Source organism: Capsicum annuum, chromosome 10, assembly GCF_002878395.1.
Source record: "Capsicum annuum cultivar UCD-10X-F1 chromosome 10, UCD10Xv1.1, whole genome shotgun sequence".
Taxonomy (NCBI): domain Eukaryota; kingdom Viridiplantae; phylum Streptophyta; class Magnoliopsida; order Solanales; family Solanaceae; genus Capsicum; species Capsicum annuum.
In genome coordinates this window covers 192,709,932-192,732,859 of record NC_061120.1, presented here as the reverse complement: position 1 = coordinate 192,732,859, position 22,928 = coordinate 192,709,932, and positions in this window count along the sequence as shown.

Below are 22,928 nucleotides of genomic sequence, written 5' to 3'. Positions count from 1 at the left end.
CTTCGGGTTAACCAACGCCCCTACAACTTTCATGGACCTAGTGAATAGGGTCTTCTATCAATTTCTAAACCTGTTTGTCATAGTTTTTATTGATGATGTCTTGGTTTACTCTAAAAATGAGGAGGACCATGCCAATCATCTCCGCGCTATTCTTCAAACCCTCAAAGATTATAAGTTGTATGCAAAATTCTCCAAGTGTAAATTCTGGCTAAATGTTATTGCTTTCTTGGGGCACATTGTTTCTAGTGAAGGGATTAAGGTTGATCCCCAAAAGATTGAGGCAGTAAAGAAATGGCCCAGACCCACTACTCCAACTAACATTTCGAGTTTCTTGGGTTTGGCAGGGTATTACGGAGGTTTGTAGAGAGTTTCTCCTCTATAGCTGCTCCACTTACTAAGTTGACTTAGAAAAAGGTAAAGTTTTTATGGTCCGACTCTTGTGAGAATAGTTTTGAGAAGTTGAAAGACAAGTTGACTACGGCTCTTGTTTTGACTCTTTTGGAGGGTTTTGTCGTGTACTGTCATGCATCCCGTGTAGGACTTAGGTGTGTACTTGTGCAGCACAGAAAGGTGGTGGCTTATGCATCTAGGTAGTTAAAGGTGCATGAGCGGAACAACCCCACTCATGATTTGGAATTAGCAGTTGTGGTGTTTGTGCTTAGAATTTGGAGGTATTATCTTTATGGGGTGAATGTTGATATTTTCACTGACCATAAGAGTTTGCAGTATGTTTTCTCGCAGAAATAACTAAACCTTAGGCAAAGGCGTTGGATAGAGCTTTTGAAAGACTATGACATGAACCTTTACTATCACTCAGGTAAGGCAAATGTGGTAGCCGACGCCCTCAGCAGATTGTCTATGGGCAGTCTTTCTCATGTTGAGGAAGGAAAGAGAGAGATAGTGAAATATATTCACTATCTTGCAAATCTAGGAGTGCGACTCTTGGATTTCGAATATGAGGGAATGGTTGTTCACGAGATATCTATGTCTTCCCTTTGTGCGGAAGTTAAAAAGAAGCAGGTTGAAGATCCCATCTTGATGCAAATTAAGAATGATGTGGGTCAGCTGAAGGTGATGTCATTTGAGATCGGTGGTGATGGTATTTTGGATACTAGGGTAGATTATGTGTACCAGATATGGGTGATTTATGGAATAGAGTCCTTGATGAAGCTCACACTTTGAGGTATGTTGTTCACCCAGGCTCTAATAAGATGTACCAGGATCTGAAATCTTTGTATTGGTAGAATAATATGAAGCGTGATGTGGCTAACTTTATTTCCAAGTGTTTGAATTGTTCATAAGTTAAAGTAGAACACATAAGTCCAGGTAGTTCTTCCCAAGAGATAGCTTTGCCCTTATGGAAGTGGGAAATGATTAATATGGACTTCATTACAGGGCTCCCAAAGTCCCAAAACTAGTATGATTCTATTTGGGTGATTGTAGATAGACTGACCAAGTCAACCCATTTTCTGCCTGTCAGGACTAACTATTCAGGAGAGGATTATACCAAGTTGTTCATTGCAGAAATAGTTCGTTTGCATGGTGTGCATATGTCCATCATATCTGATCAAGGTACACAATTCTCTTCTCAGTTTTGGAGATCTTTCCATAAAGGATTAGGTACCTAAGCGCACCTAAGCACTTCTTTTCACCTTTAGACCGATGGGCAGGCCGAACACACCATTCAGACCCTTGAGGACATGTTAAGGGACTATGTGATTGATTTTAAATATAGTTGGGTAGAGCACTTGCCGTTGATAGAGTTCACATATAATAACAGTTTCTATTCCAATATTAAGATGGCACCATTTGAGGCATTGTAACGGAGAAGACGTAGGTCTCCTATAGGATGGTATGAAGTAGGTGAGATGCAAATATTTGGGCCCGATCTTGTTCATCAGGCAATGCAAGATATGAAAGTCATCGAAGAACGACTTAAGATGGCTCAGATTTGTCAGAAATCTTATGCCGATGTTAAGAGAAGAGATTTAAGTTTGAGGTCGGTGATTGGGTATTTCTAAAAGTTTCTCCTATAAAGGGGGTCATGCGATTCGGGAAGAAAGGTAAATTGAGTCGTCGCTATATAAGACCATATCAGATTTTGAGGAGAATAGGTGGTGTTGCATATGAGTTAGAATTGTCTGGCAGTTTAGGTGTTGTCCATCCGATATTTCACATATTCATGTTGAAGAAATGCATTAGAGACCATTCTTTGGTATTGCCTGTAGAAGAGATCAAGGTGACAACCTCCTTATTATATGAAGAGAAACCTATTGCAATCCTAGATCGACAGGTCCAGAAGTTGAGAAGTAAAGAAATAGTTTCAATTAAGGTGTTGTGGAGAAATCAAAAAGTTGAAGAAGCCACTTGGAAATCAGAGGATGACATGAGAGCAAGATACCCACACCTTTTTAACCCAGTAGATGACGGAGTTAAAGGTACAACCCTTACCTTAATCTTTCTATGCTTTAGTATTCTTGCAATTGTGCTTGTCTATATTTTTGCATCATCATTCGGGGACAAATGATCCCAAGGGGGGATATTGTAACACCCCAACGTCTTCTTCGCTAAATTTCATCCACGAAAATTCTAAGCATTAGTTTTTAGAATGATTTAAATTAATTTTCATGTGGAATTTCCTAGATTTCAACCTTTCATTATGTAGATAACTGAATTAGCATTCCAACGATATAAGATTCATCCAAAACAGACCCTCGGTGAAGACGTTATAAATAATGTAAAGTTCCAATCGTAAACATTGTCATTTTGGTGTCTAGCGCATCGCGGAGAGGGTCAAATTGACAATCGTCAAATTCTAGTGGGGCTCCTCAATGGTGGAGCATCACGGAGGCACTCAATTTTCCACTCGTCGAATTCCAGTGTACCACCGCGATTGTGGCGCGTCGCGGTGGCACCTAAAATTGGGTTTTTAAGTTCAAATTTCCAATTTAGTTTAGGAGTCATTAAGGGTAATTTTGACTTTTTCCTAGTCTTTAAAACCGTCCAAACAAAGTATTTAGGGTATGTTTGAGCAACCTAACCCTACTTTCATCAAAATCATCAAGAATCCTCTCTAGAGCTTCAAACAAGAACTTCAAGAAACTCAAGATTCAACCGTGGGTTTTCAAAATCGATTGAAGATTCGAAATCCCCGGATCATAGGCTTCAAGAAAAAACTATTTTTTTCCTATTTTGAGGTACGCGAGGGTTTTCTAAAAATATCCTGGGCATAGAAATCATGATTTTAAGAAAGGGATTTTCAGATTTATGAATACATTCATATTTTAGAAATCTTGACGGTATTGTTTTGGTCTTTTGACTTTTCCCAAATTGATTTGAAATTATATATAGGTATGCATATGTTTTATGATTTATGAATAAATTGAGAGCATGACGCACATGAATCCCTCTCTTGGTATGATTTTTCTAATTTTCTTATGATAAGGATTATTTTGAATATATCTTGAAAACCATGTTATGAAATATCTTGATTAATGCTACAAATTGATTTATGGTTTTGAATTCGAAAGAGAGGGTTGTGCAAGTTGATAAATGTTGAAAATATTCATATAAGGAAAGAGTGCAAGATTTTGCCAAAAGCACATGACCACCATATATTTGAACAATCTCAGCATAGATTTGACTTGTGTTCTCGGAACATGAAATCTTTTATATTATTTGCATGTTTGGGTGGTTTGAACTGTGTTTTGATAAAAGAATTATGCATGATGTATTATGGCTCAGAAGTAGGACTTGCAAGTCTTGGTGTAACGACACCAATTCAGATTATGCCATGATAATTCGGAACAGATTTAATGCATGTTTGAAATCAAACTTTTTAGATATTGAAACTAGAAACATGAATGATTTAGAATAGGATAAAATTGGGCATAAAGAGAGTTTAGGTGGTTCCCCGAAGAAGGCATAAGTATCAAACAACTCAGCACCTAAAATCATGATTTGTTGATCCGAGTTTATTTATTACGCTTGCCTAGAGCCCTGTGGCGTGTCAGATTCAGGAACTCCGACCCTTGCGGCACACTTGGGTTGGGGTCCTCCCCGTCGAGTCAATGACGGATTCCATACCGCCCGTAGAATATCAGAAATGTAGGGGAGTGCCAACTAACTCAGAAGTAATATACAGATCAGAACTTGCATTGACTGGCAGGTTACATATTTTTTAGAAATGCGCCCATGTGTTTCGAAAGCCACTTGATGTATAATGTTTTGACAAAGTTGTTTCCCAAACTATTTTATTTACATATAAGCTTTATTTTGGATTTCTTTGCGTACCAGTACATCTGTATTGACCCCCCTCCTCCCTCCAGATTTTGAGGCTCAGTCTAGGGGTCCAGAAAGGCAATAGATTCGTCAGACAGAGTTGTAGTGATTAGTTGGTGAGCCTTCTCTATTTCAGAAGGCCTGTCTTTCATATTATGTCCCTTATTATCGTTTTGGTCTACTGGGGGCTTTGTCCCAGTTTTCAGATAGTTATCAGATTTTTGTGTAGTAGAGATTTCATAGACTGAGTCAGATGTTATTAGATGTAGTTGATTTTTAATTTTCATACTTATACTGAATTCAAAATTGACCATGTTTTCGTAAAAGATTATGTTTCCGTATCTTCTTTATTTATATGAACATGTGCATGCTTACCAGATAGAGAGGGACGTTCTGGGCCCTCAGGGTTTGGGATGTCCGTCACGGCCAGGCCCTAGTTCGGGTCGTGACATTATCAGTGTAAAAGATATGATTACAGTTCATAAATACATATATGTTTGTATACACATCTCTCTGGTATGGGATAGAGGAAGATGGAATAGGTTGCTTATGATATTATTGATTGGATATTGGTGATGGCTAGGAATCTAATATATTAGTTAATGAATCTTGCTTAGTTGAAACATGGTACTAGCGATGGTCAATGCGTGACTTATGGTTAGGTCTAGTCTAGCATAGGTGAAGATTAGTTGGTATTAATGACTAAGTTTGTGATATTGTTTAGTTGATGAACGAGGAGTTGTGTTTTAAAGAGGTTAGATAATAAGAGATGATGTTAGTAAAAAAAGGTGACTAGTTAATAGAATAGTCGCTAAATAGTTAACTAATAAATAGTTAAGTAAGGATTAGTTGGTAAACGATGGTTAGATACTGAATGGTGTTAGTTAATAAAAGATGGTTAGGTGACAAGTTGTAATGTATTGTCTAGTAATGATTAATGGATATAGGATGATTAGTTGATAATAATGAATAGTGGATAAATGACGATTTTGGTCTAATGATGAACCTTGACTAGATGTTAGATGTTGGCTATTAATTAAATGGTGGTTAGTTGCTATTAGGAATAAGGATTATGTGAAGGATAATGTTTAGACTAATAACTAGAGGTTATGTGATGACTAACGAACTAGTGATTCTATTATAAGAAGTGTTGGTTAGCTAATAACGAGTAGTTGGTAAATATTAACCAAATATATATTCTATGGTGATATGACTATTTTTATGAGTATTTTAGTGTATGTTATTTGACTATTGTGATGATATTGACACCCGACAAGGTCGATGGATACTATTGATAAAGTGTTGATATCCGGCAAGGCCAGAGTTTGATTATGATAATGATGGTCATGATGAGGACAGTTATGATGAGTTGTGATATTAATTGTGTGCTTTACATTCATTCCTGCATGTGTATCACCTATCACCAGTATGAAATTAAATTTATCAGCCGGCATAGGACGGTTACATGTATATGGGTGAAGAATATGCCTTGTTTTGTAGTATTCTGATTGAACCTTTTGAGTCTGGAGCGGTGGGGATACGCATAGGCTCGGCTAGGTATTAGTTGTACGTAAGTTGAGGACTAGGGAGATTGCGTCTGTGAAGGTCCAGTGGAAGAATCATCCTATTGAAGAGGCCACTGGGGAGACCAAAGCGGAAATGCATAGCAAGAATCCACATCTTTTGCGGATTCAGAAAATTCTTTGTTTCCCCTTCTTGTCTCTTGTTTGCCCGTTCTGGGACGAACGGTTGTTTCATTGGTATCTGATGTAAAGACCCTCTCGGTCGTTTGTGGAATTTTCCCATCTTCTCTATTTTAGCGCTCTCCGTAGTTTGTATACGTGGATTATGACTCACGGGATGATAGTACCAATTCTTGAGGTGTTCGAAGGTTATTGAAGTCATTAGTTGAATTATTGAGTTTTCATAAAGTTAAACCCAGTCATGGTCAATCTTTGATCGAGATGACCTCAGGTTAGTGTCGTAGTATTTTCAATAGGTTCGGAATGTACTTTTAAGTGAATGTACATATTTAATGTATTTCTACATCGTTCCGAATAAATTTTGAGGATTTAGTAAAAGTTTTGGGTCTTAGATAATTAATTAGTTATTTAGTGAATCAAAATAACAAGTTATTTAATTATGTGGTTAGTAAAAGAATGATTGTAAATACTAGGGTTTATCATATACATAGCTAGAAAATCAGAAAGTGAGGAGAAAAAGGGTATCTTGTGGTTTCTCTATTGTACCGACGCAGTATACTGCAGGTAATGTAAAGTTTTGTACCCCATATATGCAGGTGTTAAATTTGAATATAGTAATTATAGATGAAACCTTAGATTTCACTAACAGATAGAATGGAAATTTGTTTCGTAAGACTTTTTATCAATTAATTCATATGTTGAGGTCTACCAATAGGGGATAGAAGTTATATAGTAAGTTGTGCATGACAAATATATTACTGCTAGCAATTTGTCAACTATAATTTCTTGCATTGGCTAAAGGACAAAATTGATGATTTGGTGATGACCTAATCAAGAATTTATACTGAAAAAAAAAATGCCATTGTTGGCAGATTAAAGGTAAGGTCATGAAGTCAAGTGGCGTAGGCCATATCTAATTGAATTCACGTTTTCCGATGAAATTACAATGGCCATGGTTGGCTGTTTTTTTTAGTTTTTCACAAATATTAAAGTGGTGTTGGTGTCTTATGAAATTAATTATTACTTTTGAATAAAACTAAGATTTAATCTTAGCATTTTTAGAGTAATAATTTATAAGTAGGTGTTATTAAATTCGTATTTTAAAAAGAATTATATGTTCGGACAGATTTTAAATGTTTCGAAAAATTGAGGAAGGACAAAACACTTATGGACTAGTGATATTTGAGTTCTTCGGTTGAGGTAGGTTATGGTTTAATTGGAGTTTAGACTCGACTTAATTGTGTATATTCTCCTAGATTGGATACTTGTGGATTGGTATTCGGACATACTTGAAATTATTGATGCTTGGATTGTTGATTTGTGTATAAATGTTTATTGAAAATTGACTTGATGGAATTGTCTTATGACTTTAAGTGTACTTGTAAACTTGGTACATTGTGTTGTATGCTGTGAGGTTGTGTAAATTGAAATTAATAATACTTGTTTATATTTATATTAGATCGGGTACCACGCCGGTACGTTTTTATATATGTTGGATAGGGTACCACACCGGTACGTTTATATTTATATTGGACCGGGTACCATGCCGGTACATTTATATTTACGTTGGATCGGGTACCATGCCGGTACGTTTATATTTATGTTGGATCGGGTACCACGCCGGTACGTTTATATTTATGTTGGATCGGGTACAACGCCGGTACAATACATGAACATAGATTGTTTCCTACAGGTCATGACTATATGGGCAAAAATAAGTCACATAGCATGTGTGTACATAATTATGTTGATTCTGTGGATGTTTACAGTATGGTTGATACTCTTGATGGTTATGTGACTTGTTTGTGAGCATTGTTTGACCAGTTATTGTTGTATTGTTTATTCATTGAGTATTTGTTATGTGATGAAGCCTATCTATTTGTTATTTGATTTATGTTGTGTACGTGTTATTAAGTTGAGTTGGCCTATGATACCTACCAGTACATAGTGGTTTGTACTGATACTACCCTGTACTATTCTTTTGTTGAGTGCAGAATGTTTTTTAGAGGCTCAAACACGGCCTCACCTCTAGAGTTTGATAGCAGATCTTGATCCAAGGGTGAGCACTTCGTCTCTAGGCTACCATGGGTCTTCTTATTGGTTCTTGTCTATATTTCGGGCAATGAAACATTCATTATTTACTTTATTTTGGATATCTCTTTAGACACGATCTTTGTTAGTAGTTCTTGTATGATGACTTTGGGGTCTTGGAAGTTTTAGTAAGTAGTTTGTTTGACTTTCGCATTAATAATGATTAGTCATGGATTATTGTTATTATGTTGATTTTATAATAATATCATCTTAATATTGACTAAGTGATTGGGTAATGGTTCAGATTAGATGGTTTTCCCTCAGGAAGATTAGTGTGGGTGCCACTCATGGCCATTTGGGTCGTGACAAAATATTATCCCAAAATTCGGAGACATATCTTTTCCCTTAAATAAGATGTCTGTAATAAAGTTTTGAAAGGGACTGAATACACATTTTACCTCAAGCTAAAACGCACAACTCGTGAGAATAAAGGTATACACTTGAATCCATGCATTTTGATTCTCTAATGGACTCCTTTCAAGTCCTTGTACTGTTTCATAACTTTTTGACAACTCAATCAAAAAGGACCACATAATTAGAAATCTAAGGTTTTGCACTTGTATTGCTTCGATAATGAGACATAGCCCACAAAATTAGAAGAAGTAAGGAATTTGGATAACTTTTATGTGGAAAACACTGTTGCACGATCTAGAGTATGAAAGAACAAGAAATATTTTCTAAATGCCTCGTATGGTGGCACGCTACACACCCATAAACGAGACTCTACTCTACACGCCTTGTAGACACCCTAGGACCCTGAACTGTGCTCTAATACCAAGCTTGTCACAATCCTAACAGAGGCCCTGGCTGTGATGGGCACCCCAAGGCAACCAAGGCCTGAGATGACCCCCTTAGCCTTACATCATAAGCATAGTCATAATTAAAGTTACGGAAACGAGCCTAGAAGAAAAAGGGCTTAACATTTAAATAAAGTAATACTCATATCTTAGAAGAAAATCCAAGTCAATTACCCAACACCTTCTATAAAGCCTATATCCTTAAAAACATCCACTAAATCGGGACATCACCCTAACTATGCCACAGAAAATCAAAAGATCGAAGATGATAGAATAGCTGAAAAGTATGAATGGCTTTCGAATGATGGAGGGCTTACCACTTCTCACTAGCTTTCCAGTAGAGGAAATGAACAACCTAATGCTACATAGGGCCATAAAAAAGGGCCTTCGAACCTGCATCATGAAACACTGTAGCATTCGGGGACGATCAATACTGGCATGCAACCAAAGAAAAGGGATAAAACATTCATTTATAAAACCATTCATAAAACTTATTTTCTTCATCCATAATAATAATAAATAAGTATAGGATAGAGAAAAAAAACACAAAGACATGCCCCTTTAAATTTTAATCTTGAACTTTGTAGCTTGCACAGACCTTAAGACACCCACATGCTATATGGGTCCGGTTCCCCCGATCGGACGATCCCCAGTCCATTTTAGCCTCATGAACCTAGGATTAGGTTAAAATGACCAATAACGTGATACCCCACATTTTCGGGCAAAAATTTGAACCATTAGATCTACATGTATAAATTCGAACCCAAATTTTTTATCTAAAAATTAGTGGTATGATCAATTATTATGTGTGAGAACATCTTTGAATATTAATCAAAGTGACAAAATCTACTAGATCAAAGTTGGGTTGAAGGGTTTCCTACTGATTGAGTTTTAGTATACGTTTTTACTTGGGTGTACTTCCAATGACCATTACTGTTAGAATATAATGAGTTAGGTGACCTACTATACACCAAATTAAATCTATTTGAGTTTTCTTTCCAACGCCACCAATCGTTTGTCAATCTGAGTTTGGAGTAAAATGTTATGAGTGTTTTAGTAAGATGTTGTCCAGGTACGCGATTGGCGACGCGACGTGACTTCCCTGACGTAAAATTTTTCTATTATTTAATTGAATAAAAACTCATCCTTTCACCCTATGTAACTCCCCCCATTCAATTTTTAATCTCAAAAATCATCCTAAACTATGAGAATTTGTAATACACCACAAGATTCTAGACACGTTTTCAGCTCCTAGACGCATGTTTAGGGGTCCAAGGCATTAATTTCACACTAAGTATAAAAGACACAGCCATTTTAAGACCCCAAGAGTGCGAACATTTTATTTTGGCCTTCCCAAGTCTGAAACATTGATTTTTGAGTTAAAATGTATTTAGGGATGCTAAAAGGGTCATTCGAGAGAGTTTCAAAATTTTTGGAATAGGTTCTGGGTGTTTTTGGACTACGGAGGCAGAATGCCTCCGTGATATGGGTGTGTCATAGAGGCAAGACCTTCACGATACACGGCTAGTCACGGAGGTTAGCCTTCGCTACATGCCATGTCACAGAGGATAGCCTTCACGATAACCTCCGTGACACGGAGGTTGTGTTTTTTGCAACATTTTCATTAACTTATAGAGGGGCATTTTGATCTTTCCCCTTACCCCAAACACCCAAATTTAATTTAAAATAAAAATACATTTTAAAAAATCGACCACATGTGGTCAATTTTTTAATCAAAATTAAAAAATAATTTAAAAATAATTATGTTAAACATAATCTTTTTATGTAATCAAATATATATATATATATTAGTTTCATTAAAAATAATTATATATAATATAATATATATATATAAATAATTTTTTGAAATTACACTGATCACACGTAGTCGATAATCAGTATAATAATAATAAAAATCAATCATTCTTAAATTTTTTGAAAAAATTACACTTAAAAATATATCAAATAAAATAAAAAAAGTACGTTAAACATAATCATTATCTTTTACTTATGTTTCAATATATAAAATAAATATTTTCCTTCGTATATACGTTAAAAGACGTTAAACATGCATAATCTTTGTATAATGAGTATGTGTGCATATATATATATATATATCATACCGTTGAGATAATGATATTGTGTTACTATTTCAGTTATAATAATGTAACATATAACTGATAATTCATCAGAATATAATGAACGTGTTCTATTGGAAGGTAATATACTTGTCGATGTGATATATATATGCATTCAAGAGTTCATATATATAAATATCTTTATATATAGATAGATAGATAGATAGATATAGATATAGATATATATCATGTAGTGATCGATTGATGAATGATGTAGTCAAAACCTAGTATATTAAGCTAATCAAATATAAGTAAATCGATCACTCATGTGAGTATGTATAAGATACATCTCATTATATTATTGGATAATAGACTTGTGTACGTATGTGATATATATAGTACGTATTAAGAACTTGATATAGTTGATAGTGTGTATATATATGTGTATGTATAGATATATAGATATAGATATATAGTATGTACATATTATACAGTGAAGGTATATTAATGATATAAGATAATGTAATCTATAATATCATCTGTGTATTTGTGAAATACGTTGTATATTATTATATGGGGTAGTAAAATTGTGTATGTGATAATGTTTATAGTACGTATGTAAAAGCTAATAGACAATTGAATAAATGTATATATACGTATATCTCGTGTAATGACGTATGTAGTAATCGAAAGCTAGATAACTGAATGTATATATCAAAATAGTTTGAATGATACATTGATATATATCATACTATTGAGGAAGTAGATATACTATTTTGGGTCAATGTAGATAAGCGTATGTTGTTGTAATAACGTAAGAGTAGTATTACGAGGTATATATATATATATCATAATTAACCAAAAATTTATCATAATTTACAAAATTCATTGATATTATTATACGATTGAGGAAATATACTACTCGTGTTATTGCTATAAATATTATAGAATTTATTAAAAAATTAATTTGTTTAAAATTAATTTTAATTTATTAATTAATTGATTTATTAATTGTAATAATTAAAATATTTTTTTAATTATTTTTTTGAAAATCGACCACATGTGGTCGGTTTTCATTAAAATATCCGAAAAAACGACCACAGGTGGTCAGTTTTAAACAAAATAATAAAACAAAAATTCAAAAATAACTCCTACCCAACCCCACCCTACATGACCCGACCTACACACACTAAAATCGAGCTAAAACACACAAACACACACATCAAAATCACACACACACAGAGAACTAACCTAAACACACCCAAAATAACTTTGCAAATCATTTTCCAATCCTTAATGAACAAATCGGTGGCTGCTCCGGTGATACTCCGGCGACTACAGCTCAGGTATGAGTTCTTTTGAAGTTTTTTTCTCACTTGTAGCTTGAATTTTATTTTATTTTGCAAAATTTGTGCTTATTGATGTTGATTTATAAGCGTACTAGTTTATATAATTGCAAAATTTATAATGATGAAGATTAGGTTAGTTTGAGCTAGTTTTTTTAAGCTCGTTTGTAGATCGAATTTTGTTTAGTTATTTGCGATATTTTTTAGCTCGTTTGATCTAGTTTTGAACTAGTTATGCTTGTTTAGCTTCTTGTTTTAGATGAGTTTTGCTTGATTGAAGTTATTGTTTGTATAAATCCTCAAAATTGGAATCTTTACTTGTAATTTTGTAAGATTCTTGAATGAATTTTATGGTTTAGCTTGTTGTTTTTTATATGGCTTTTGCTAAATTTCTTAAAGTTGGTCTTTGATGTGATTTAGTTTTATGGTTTAGCTTGTAGCTTCTGATATGGGTTTTGTGGTGTTGAAGTTATTATTGGTTGGAATTTCTCAAAGTTAGAAACTTTAGCTGTGATTTTTTCATGGTAGAAATCTATTAAAGTAGGAATCTTTAGTTGTGATTTTTCAGATTCTTGATTTCCTTTTGTGATTTTGCTTGTTGTTGTTTATATGGGTTTAGTTGGATTGAAGGTGTTATTGGCTGAAAATTATTCGTCTACTTGGATACTATTTATTAAATATTTTTGTTTTGAATGACAGGTTGAAAATTATTCTTCTGCTCCTAATTTAGTACCTTTGCGCTACCAGCACATCTAAATCTAGATTTGGTGTTCGCGTATCTCTTTCACTTTAATTTAGGCGAAGCAAAGGTAAGCTAATTTCTCTCGATTCACTATTGTTGTTATCTTCTTGTTATTGTTCATATTGAAGTCTAGTAAAGCCGTGTGTGGCCTTGTTCGATTCACTAGCATTGTTGTTATATTCTTGTTAATGTTCATATTGAAGTCTAGTGAAGCCGTGTGTGGCCTTGTTCGATTCACTAGCATTGTTGTTGACATCTTGTTGGTCTTGTTGTTGCTTGTTTTAAATGTGGTTTGGTAGGTGACTTAGTTACTTGAAAATGGTTAAGTGTAGGGACTTTAAAGGGAATTTTTTGTTTTGAATGTGGTTTTGTTTTGATACTTAGTCACATGAAAATGGTTAAGTGTAGGGACTTTCCACGGGATTTTTGTGTTTTGAATGTGGTTTGGTAGGTGACTTAGTTACTTGAAAATGATTAAGTGTAGGGACTTTAAAGGAAATTTTTTTGTTTTGATTGTGGTTTGGTAGGTGACTTAGTTACTTGAAAATGGTTAAGTGTAGGGACTTTATAGGGGATGTTATGTTTTAAATTTGGTTTGGTAGGTGACTTAGTCACTTGAAAATGATTAAGTGTAGGGACTTTAAAGGGATTTTTTGTGTTTTGAATGTGGTGTGATAGGTGACTTAGTCACTTGAAAATGGTTAAGTGTAGGGACTTTAAAAGGGATTTTTGTGTTTTGAATGTGGTTTGGTAGATGACTTAGTTACTTGAAAATGGTTAAGTGTAGGGACTTTAAAGGAAATTTTGTGTTTTGAATGTGGTTTGGTTGGTGACTTAGTTACTTGAAAATGGTTAAGTATAGGGACTTTAAAGGAAATTTTTATGTTTTAAATGTGGTTTGATAGGTGACTTAGTCACTTGAAAATGGTTAAGTGTAGGGACTTTAAAGAAGATTATTATGTTTTGAATGTGGTTTGGTAGGTGACTTAGTCACTTGAAAATGGTTAAGTGTAGGAACTTTAAAGGAGATTTTTGTGTTTTGAATGTGGTTTGGTAGGTGACTTAGTTACTTGAAAATGGTTAAGTGTAGCGACTTTAAAGGGGATTTTGTGTTTTGAATGTGGTTTTGTTTTGATACTTATTCACTTGAAAATGGTTGAGTGTAGGGACTTTAAAGGGGATTTTTGTGTTTTGAATGTGGTTTGGTAGGTGACTTAGTTACTTTAAAATGGTTAAGTGTAAGGACTTTAAAGGAGATTTTTTGGTTTTGAATGTGGTTTGGTAGGTGACTTAGTTACTTGAAAATGGTTAAGTGTAGGGACTTTATAGGGGATTTTATGTTTTGAATGTGGTTTTATTTTGATACTTAGTCACTTAAAAATGGTTAAGTATAGGGACTTTACAGAGGATTTTTTTGTTTTGAATGTGGTTTGGTAGGTGACTTAGTTACTTGAAAATGGTTAAGTGTAGGGACTTTTTTTTAATGTGGTTATGGTTGGTGATAATTGAATTTTTGTGACTTGATCTAATTTCTTGAATCTGATTGATTGCGTAGATGGAACCTGATTATAGCTAGATATATCAACGGAACAATGATAATAGAATGGGTATTAGGGAGGAATTTGTTGAAGGTGTCAAAAGATTTGTTGAACATGCTAAGACACTTGATGTTTGGACACGTTTTTGGGTTATTCGTTGTCCTTGTGTTAGATGTGATGGTATAAATATTGTAAGTGAAGAAGATGTAAAGGAACATCTTTATAGAAAGGGGTTTCACAAGGACTTTTTAAGATTGTGTGGTATTCATGGTGATGTTGCGCAAAATAACTTTGTTGTTGGAGAAAGTAGTAGGTCTGCAGGGCATAATAAATATCAAGATACTAGGATAATAGAAATGGTCCACGATGCTTTTGGGATGCAACACAAGGGTGACTTTAGGGAAAATGTCGAAGATGTTCCTAATAATGAAGCGGGCAAATTCTATGAACAATTGCATGTTGCTAGTCATCCTTTGTTTGACGGGTAGTCACACTCTCATTTTTTTGTTTCTGTTAGATTATTAAGTATTAAATCTGACTGGAATATTGCTAAAGTAGGAATGGACTCAATGATAGACCTTATTAAAGAGTTAGTTGACCCCGACTTGGAGGTTCCTGATTCTTTCTATAAGACAAAAAGATTGGTGTCAAAGTTAGGTCTCTCCTCGGTTAGAATTGATTATTGTGAAAATGGTTACATGTTATACTTTAAGGAAAATGCTAACCTAGAGTCCTGTAAGTTTTGTCGGCACCCTCGATATAAGCGTGGTTCTAGTAGAAATCAAATTATTATTAAGGCGATACATTATTTACCTCTAATACCAAGGTTGAAGAGGTTGTATGCTTCAAACAGCTCAGCTCTTCATATGAGATGGCACAGTGAAAATAGAAGGTCCACTGGTGTTATGTGTCATCCATATGATGGAGAGGCTTGGAAGCATTTTGATGCAACTTATCCAGATTTTGAAGGTGAGCCACGAAACATTCGTTTGGGATTATATGCGGATGGGTTCTCTCCTTTTTCAGTTGGTGCTGCGCCATATTCATGTTGGCCTGTATTTCTCACTCCTTATAATCTTCCTCCTAAGATGTTGATGACTAGTCCCTATATATTTCTGAATTATGTTGTTCCTAGACCGCGTAATCCAAAAAATGGAATAGATATCTACTTGCAACCTTTGATCGATGAACTTTAAATTTTATGGCAAAAGGGGGTTGAAACTTGGGACATCTCTCTTAAATAGAATTTCAATCTGCGTGCATATCTAATGTGGACTGTTAATAATTTTTTTGCTTGTGGAATGTTGTCTGGGTAGATGACCGCTGGAAAGCTATCTTGTCCATACTGCATGGAAAAAACAAAATCTTTCACATTAAGACATGGCAAAAAAAATTCATAGTTTGATTGTCATCTTTGTTTCTTGACACTTGATCATGAATTTAGTAGACTCAACAATGCATTCAGAAGGAATAGAAGGGAATATGATGGTCCACCTCCAAGGCTGTCTGGTCATGACATCTGGGAGCTACTTCAGGATTTGCCTAAGGCCAGCGAAGAACAATTGTATAGGCTTGATGGATATAGCGTTTCTCATAACTGGACTAAGCAGAGTATATTTTGGGAGTTAGAATATTGGCCAGATAATTTACTTAGAAATAAATTTGATGTCATGCATACTGAGAAGAAATACTTTGACAACTTGTTCAACACAGTCATGGATGTCACCGATAAAACAAAGGATGATCCTAAGGCCAGACTTGACTTACCAGAATATTGCAAGCGCAGTGAATTACACTTACAGAAGGGGACCAATGGCAATTTTCTTAAGCCCAAGGCTAGTTTTATATTCAAGTTAGACGAAAATCGTCAAATATATGAGTAGGTTCAAAGTTTGAAGATGCCTGATGGATATGCCTCAAATTTGGGAAAGAGGGTTGATATGACACAGGAAATATTGCATGGAATGAAAAGCCATGATTGTCATATTTTCATAGAACAATTACTTCCAATTGCTTTTACGGGTTTACCTGAAAACATATGAAAGCCAATAGCAAAGATCAGTTTGTTCTTTAAAGACTTATATGCCACCACATTAAAAGAAGAAAATTTGGCACGAATGAAAAGTAATATTGTTGTTATCACCAACAAGCTGGAGAAGATTTTTCCGCCAACGTTCTTCGATGTGATAGAACATCTTCCAATTCACCTTGTGCATAAAGCTCGGATAGGCAGTCCAGTTCAAACTAGGTAGATGTATCCATTTGAATGGTAAGAAATTGCAACATATTTAAATTCATACATATCTTTTTTAAATATAGTAAACATCTAATCTTAAGATTGTGCAGGGCAATTGGAAAATTAAAAAGAGATCCCAAAAATAAACATAAGGTAGAAGGTTCTATAGTTGAGGCATATCTTGCAAGAGAAATATCTCAATTTTGTTCATACTACTTTCGTGATAAAGTTGTTTGTTCAAGAAACTGACCGAATCGTCATCAGGATGAAGTGAATGAGCCTCATTTGCAACCGATATTAATTTTCAATCAATCTGGTTTTAAGCCTAAAAAGACCATACGTCTCTGGCTCACTCCCACAGAGCGCAAATCAGCAACTTTGTATGTCTTGCTGAATTGCCCAGAAGTTGAGCCCTTTCTGAAGTAAGATTAAAACTTTAACATATCTTATTTGTTTACTCATTCCCTTAAAGAAACTAATTGTGTTTTGTATGTTGGATCTTCAGTTCATTTAAGACTCAATTCCACGAAAATCAAGCATATGCATCCTTTGCAACATGGTTTACATATGAGGTTATAAGTGTATTATTATTTCTACAAATTTTAAACATTTACACATTCCTCAACTAACATATACATATATATATATGTATAATATTCTTAGGTACGCCATTCACCAAATGCAGCCGCATACAACCAACTCTTGAGAGATATATCTTTGGGTCTAGCTGAAGCTCATGCAATGTCCCATTACACAGTAAATGGGTTCAAATTTCTCATCAAACAACACTCCAGTACAAGGAAAACAAACAATAGTGGTGTTTGGGTTAAGGGCGATGATGATGTTGATTACTTTGGCATCATACACGAGATCTTGGAACTGGAGTATGCTGCTTTCCCAATAAAAAAAATTATCCTCTTTCGATATAAGTGGTTTGATACAAGCACAAGAGGCACAAGAGTACATAAGGAGCATAACATCATTGAAGTAAAGCATAATAGGTCGTATCCTGTTTACGATCTATTTTTTCTAGCGCAAAATGCTAAACAAGTGTATTATGCTCCTTATCCATTGCATAGTGATAAGTCTAATTGATGGGCTATATTCAAAGCAAAGCCTATGGGATGGGTAGAAGTTGAGAATCTACTGTAGACTGTATATCAAAATAAAAGCTAGTGGACGTTGACTTAGTGGATAATTTGAATCATCCGAAAAATATATTTGAAGAAGTTAATATTGCGCAAGAAGAGGCTGAGTAGGTAGGAGATGAGAAAACTTTCGAAGAGGATGAATGGTTTAGTGGAGAGTCTTCAGAAAAGGAGGATTAATTGTGTAGGTTGTATTTATTATGTATTGATGTTTTTATGCTTTGTACTATATATTTACCTTTATGTTTCTCATTTAAGATTGATATGTAATATACTATTTAAGATTGTTGTTTTCACTATTCCATAATTTATATAGTAATAAAAATATTCTTGTCTATCTCGTATTGTTGGAGCGATTTGAAATGTGAATTAGTAACTTGAAATTAGTTACTAGGAATGTTTTCTTATATATTCATTTTGTAGGAAGTAACTACTTATTAAATTTATATAATTTAGATGTCAGGCAGAGGTGACAAAGGTAAGGAAAAAGTTGATCTTACAAAACCAAAAAAGAAAAGACAACTTCCTCCTTATAGACGACTGACAAATATTCATATATCTGAGGGTCGGTTTGCTGGTGTGATAGAACGACCCTCATATTCTAGGTCGTCTCAGCATTTGATTCCCACTCCTACATATATGGGGCCACTTCATGGTCTACACCGATCCAATCTGCTCCTATCAACGTACCACGGCCATCACAGTACTATCAGACGGCCGCTGGCACATCCAAATATGTACCATCATCGATACCCTTCTATAGCAGTCACGCAGCTTCTCACAGTGATTCTACTAGATCTATTGGGTTGTTGTATCTTCATCTTGGAGGCACTCCATCTGCTGCTTCAGATCCGCCCACGCCAGTGCATCCACCATCACTTGATCCGCAGCCAGGAGACAAAAATGATTATGGGAGGTGTTATCTCATTCCATTTGTGACAGGGTAAGATTTCTAAATATAATAACATTATTCATTTTTTCATTACTATATTATTATGCTCTATGAAATTACTGTTTGATCTTGTGTTGTAGGTTTAGGCCAGATGCTAAAGTTGGACAAGCTGTGAGAAAATACATTTATCGAAACTTCAAGGGCTACTGGACCAGTTGGCGTCAGGTTCCAGAACTTGACGGGGAGAGAATGTTTAAAGAATTTAATGTAAGAATTTAACTTATCGACTACTTAACACTTTGTTAGAATAAAAGATTGAATATTATATTTTTGTTTTTGTTGTAGAAATTTTACTAGTGGGATGATGCGAACACATGTCTTATAGGGAGGAACTTTTTTAGAAGATGTAGATTCAGGTTTAACGGTTTGTTGGATTATGCCCAAACCAAGTTGGTAAAAGCTGACTAGATTAGTAAACCCTTTGGAAACAGTATATTCGCCTTTGGAATAGCGAAGAATACCAATTTCTGAGGGAAAAAGGAAAGAAAGCCCGAGTATCATCCAAGGGTGGCTCCCTATATACTGCAAGTGCCAAAAGTACCCTTGTTGTGCAGAAAAAATTGGTATGTAACTTTTATAGTTTTAACTGTTTGTTTCTATTTAAATTTTTAATTATTTGAACATTGATAATTTTTTCATATGCAAGAAAAATAAAAGGGTAGGAGCATACCACACGTTAAGCTATTCGAGGAGACTCATCTGATAAAGAAAAAGAATTCGACTGATGAAGGTGTCTGGGTTGAACCTTGTGCAAAAGATGCCCATGTAAGAAACAAATATTGTATTTATGAATCTTTTTCTCAAATTTGATATTATTCAATTATAAGTACATTAATTTTTTTTGACTTTTAATTTTAACTTTACTTTGAATTAATATAGGACAAATATACGCAGCTCGTTAGTGAGTATTGTAGTACTCAGCCTCCTGAAAGTCAGGGTAACCCACTACCCCGACATGTAAAGAAGGAGTTATGGGAAAAAGTTGCGGGTCCTGCAGTTAGAGGCCATTACTACAGATACCACAACAATTTTTTTGGTGAGAATATTAGATTTTCCTCGAGCCCTGCATATTCTAGCTCTTCAGTTGATAGAGAAACCATTGAAAGACTAGAAAATACCATTTCTAAACTCACTGAAGAGCTTGTTGAACAGAGAGAGAGGGCGCAGAAGAAGGAGGAGAAAACTTCATCACAAATTAGGATGTTGCAGGAAAAGTTTAGCTCTTTCATTCAGACTACAGGGATTATTCCTCCGTGTCCTGGTGATGCAGTTCTGGCTGCAAAAGGACTAGGCCCCCTGGATGATATCAGCGCAGATGAGGATATGGAAGACGAGGACGAATTCGATGAAGATGACTTTTAGTTTTTTGACTTTTGTATGTGTTGTCCTTTGAATTTAGACATTATGTTGTAGTTTGTACACTTTTGAAACTTGAAACTATTGTTGTAGTTGTTAACACTTTTAAAACTATTGTTGTACTTTGAATTTAGACATTATATTGTAGTTTTTACACTTTTGAAACTATTGTTGTGTTGTACACTTTTAAAAGCATTTATATTTGTTGATTTAAAAAAAAATTCCCAGAAAAACCGACCACAAGTGGTCGATTTTTCAAAAAAAAAAAACCACAAGTGGTCGGTTTTATTTTTAAATCATTTTTTCAAATTTTAATAACATAATAATAAATTTTAAAAATAAATATATATTTTTAGAAAACCAACCACATGACCACATGTGGTCGGTTTTTAAAAAGCTACCACTAAATTACCGACCACATAGTTTGGTCGATTTTGTGGTCGGAAATTGGGGAAAATCGACCACTTGTGGTCGGTTTTTGTGGTCGGTTTTCCCCTTTTTTTAGTAGTGCTTGTATTTTTTTTCTCAATCTCTTTTTTTATTTCTCTATTTTGTTTGATATCTTTGTTCTTTTTCCCAACTTCTATTATATTTTGTTAATAAATAAAAAGTGAAATAATCAGCAAAGGGATCTTCTTCTTTTAACATCAAAGAAAATTTAAGGGAATGAATTATTGTTAGGAAGTTCTTTGGGATAAGTTTTGCTTCTAAGGTAAAAATCATAGAACAACTCATAAATCAAGGCACAATGTGGTAGTGTCAAGTCTTGCTTATGGATCATAACTTGTTGTTTGAAAATCCTTGAGTTAAGTCTTGCTTCTAAGGCAAGGGTTATAGAGCATCTCATAAATCAAAAACTATGTGGTAGTGTTAACACTTGTCCATCACATAAATCAAGACACAATATGAGAGTATCAACTCTTGTCCATGGGGCATAACTCGTCAGCTAAGTCTTGCCTCTAAGAAAAGAGTTATAGAATATCTCATAAATCAAGAAACGATGTAGTAGTGTCAACTCTTGCCCATGGGCAGTAACTTATTGTTTAAAAGTCCTTGGACTAATTCGAGCCTCTAAGGCAAGAGTTACAGAACATCTCATAAATCAACACATAATGTGGTAGTGTCCACTCTTACCCATGGGGCATAACTTGTTGTTTAAAAGTTCTTGATTTGTAAAATATCTCATAAATCAAGAAACAATGTGGTAGTGTCAAATCTTTCCCGTGAAGCATAACTTATTGTTTAAAAGTCTTTGGGCTAAGTCTTGTCTCTATGACAAGAGTTATAGAACATTTCATAAATCAAAACATAATGTTATAATGTCAACTCTTACCGATGGGGCGTAACTTGTTATCTGAAAGTCCTTGGATTAAGTTTTTCCTCTAAGACAATAGTTATAGAATATCTCATAAATTAAAACACAATGTGGTAATGTCAACTCTTGCCCATGGGGCATGACTTGTTACTTGAAAGTCTTTGGTCTAAGGTTTGCCTCTAAGGGAAGAGTTATAAAATATCTCATAAATCAATATACAATGGGGTGATGTCAACTCTTTCCCATGAGGCATAACTTGTTGTTTGATTGTCCTTAGGCTGAGTCTTACCTCTAAGACAGGATTTAAAGAGCATTTCATAAGTAAAAAACACAATGTGTTGGTATTGTCTCTTTCCCAATGTATGTAACTTTTTTGAAAATTCTTAGGATAAGTCACGCATCTAAAGCAAGATCTGTAGAACATCTCATATCTCATAAATAAAATCACAACTTGATAGTGTCAACTCTTGCCCGTGGGGCATGATTTGTTGTTTGAAAGTCCTTGAGCTAAGTCTTGCCTCTAAGGCAAGAGTAGTAGAACATCTCATAAATGAAGACATAGCGTGATAGTGTCAACTCTTACCCGTGAGTCATAATTTGTAGTTTGAAAATCTTTGAGCTAAGTCTTACCTCTAAGTCGGGAGTTATAGAATATCTCATAAATGAAGACATAATGTGGTAGTGTCAACTCTTGCCCGTGGGGCATAATTTGTAGTTTGAAAGTCCTTGAGCTAAGTCTTGCCTCGAAGACAATAGATGTAGAACATCTCATAAATGAAAATATAACGTGGTAGAGTCAACTCTTGCTGGTGGGGCATAATTTGTTGTTTGAAAGTCCTTGAGTTAAGTCTTGCATCTAAGGTAAGAGTTATAGAACATCTGATAAATCAAAACACAATGTATGTAGTGTCAACTCTTGCCTATGAAACATAACACTTTGTTTGAAAGTCATAAGTCTTGTCTTTACAATGTGGTAGTTTCAACTCTTGCCCATGAAACGTAGCTTGTTGTTTGAAAGTCATAAGTCTTGCCTTTATAATGTGATAGTGTCAACTCTTGCTCATGAGATGCAACTTGATTGGACGAAATCGAAGAAAAGAACAAAAATAATAAAGATTGTGAAAAAAAAATGAAAAAAAAATATTTTAAAAAAATAAAAGTCAAAGAAAATTTAGAAGTTGAGAGAGAGCGGAAAAAAATAAAGATTGACAAAAACAAAAAAAATGAAATAAAAATAAAGGCTGAAAAAAATTAAAAAGATAAAAGAAAAGAAAAAGAAAAATCAAAGAATTTCTCTCTCTCTCTCTCTCTCTCTCTCTATCTATATATATATAGCACCTCTATC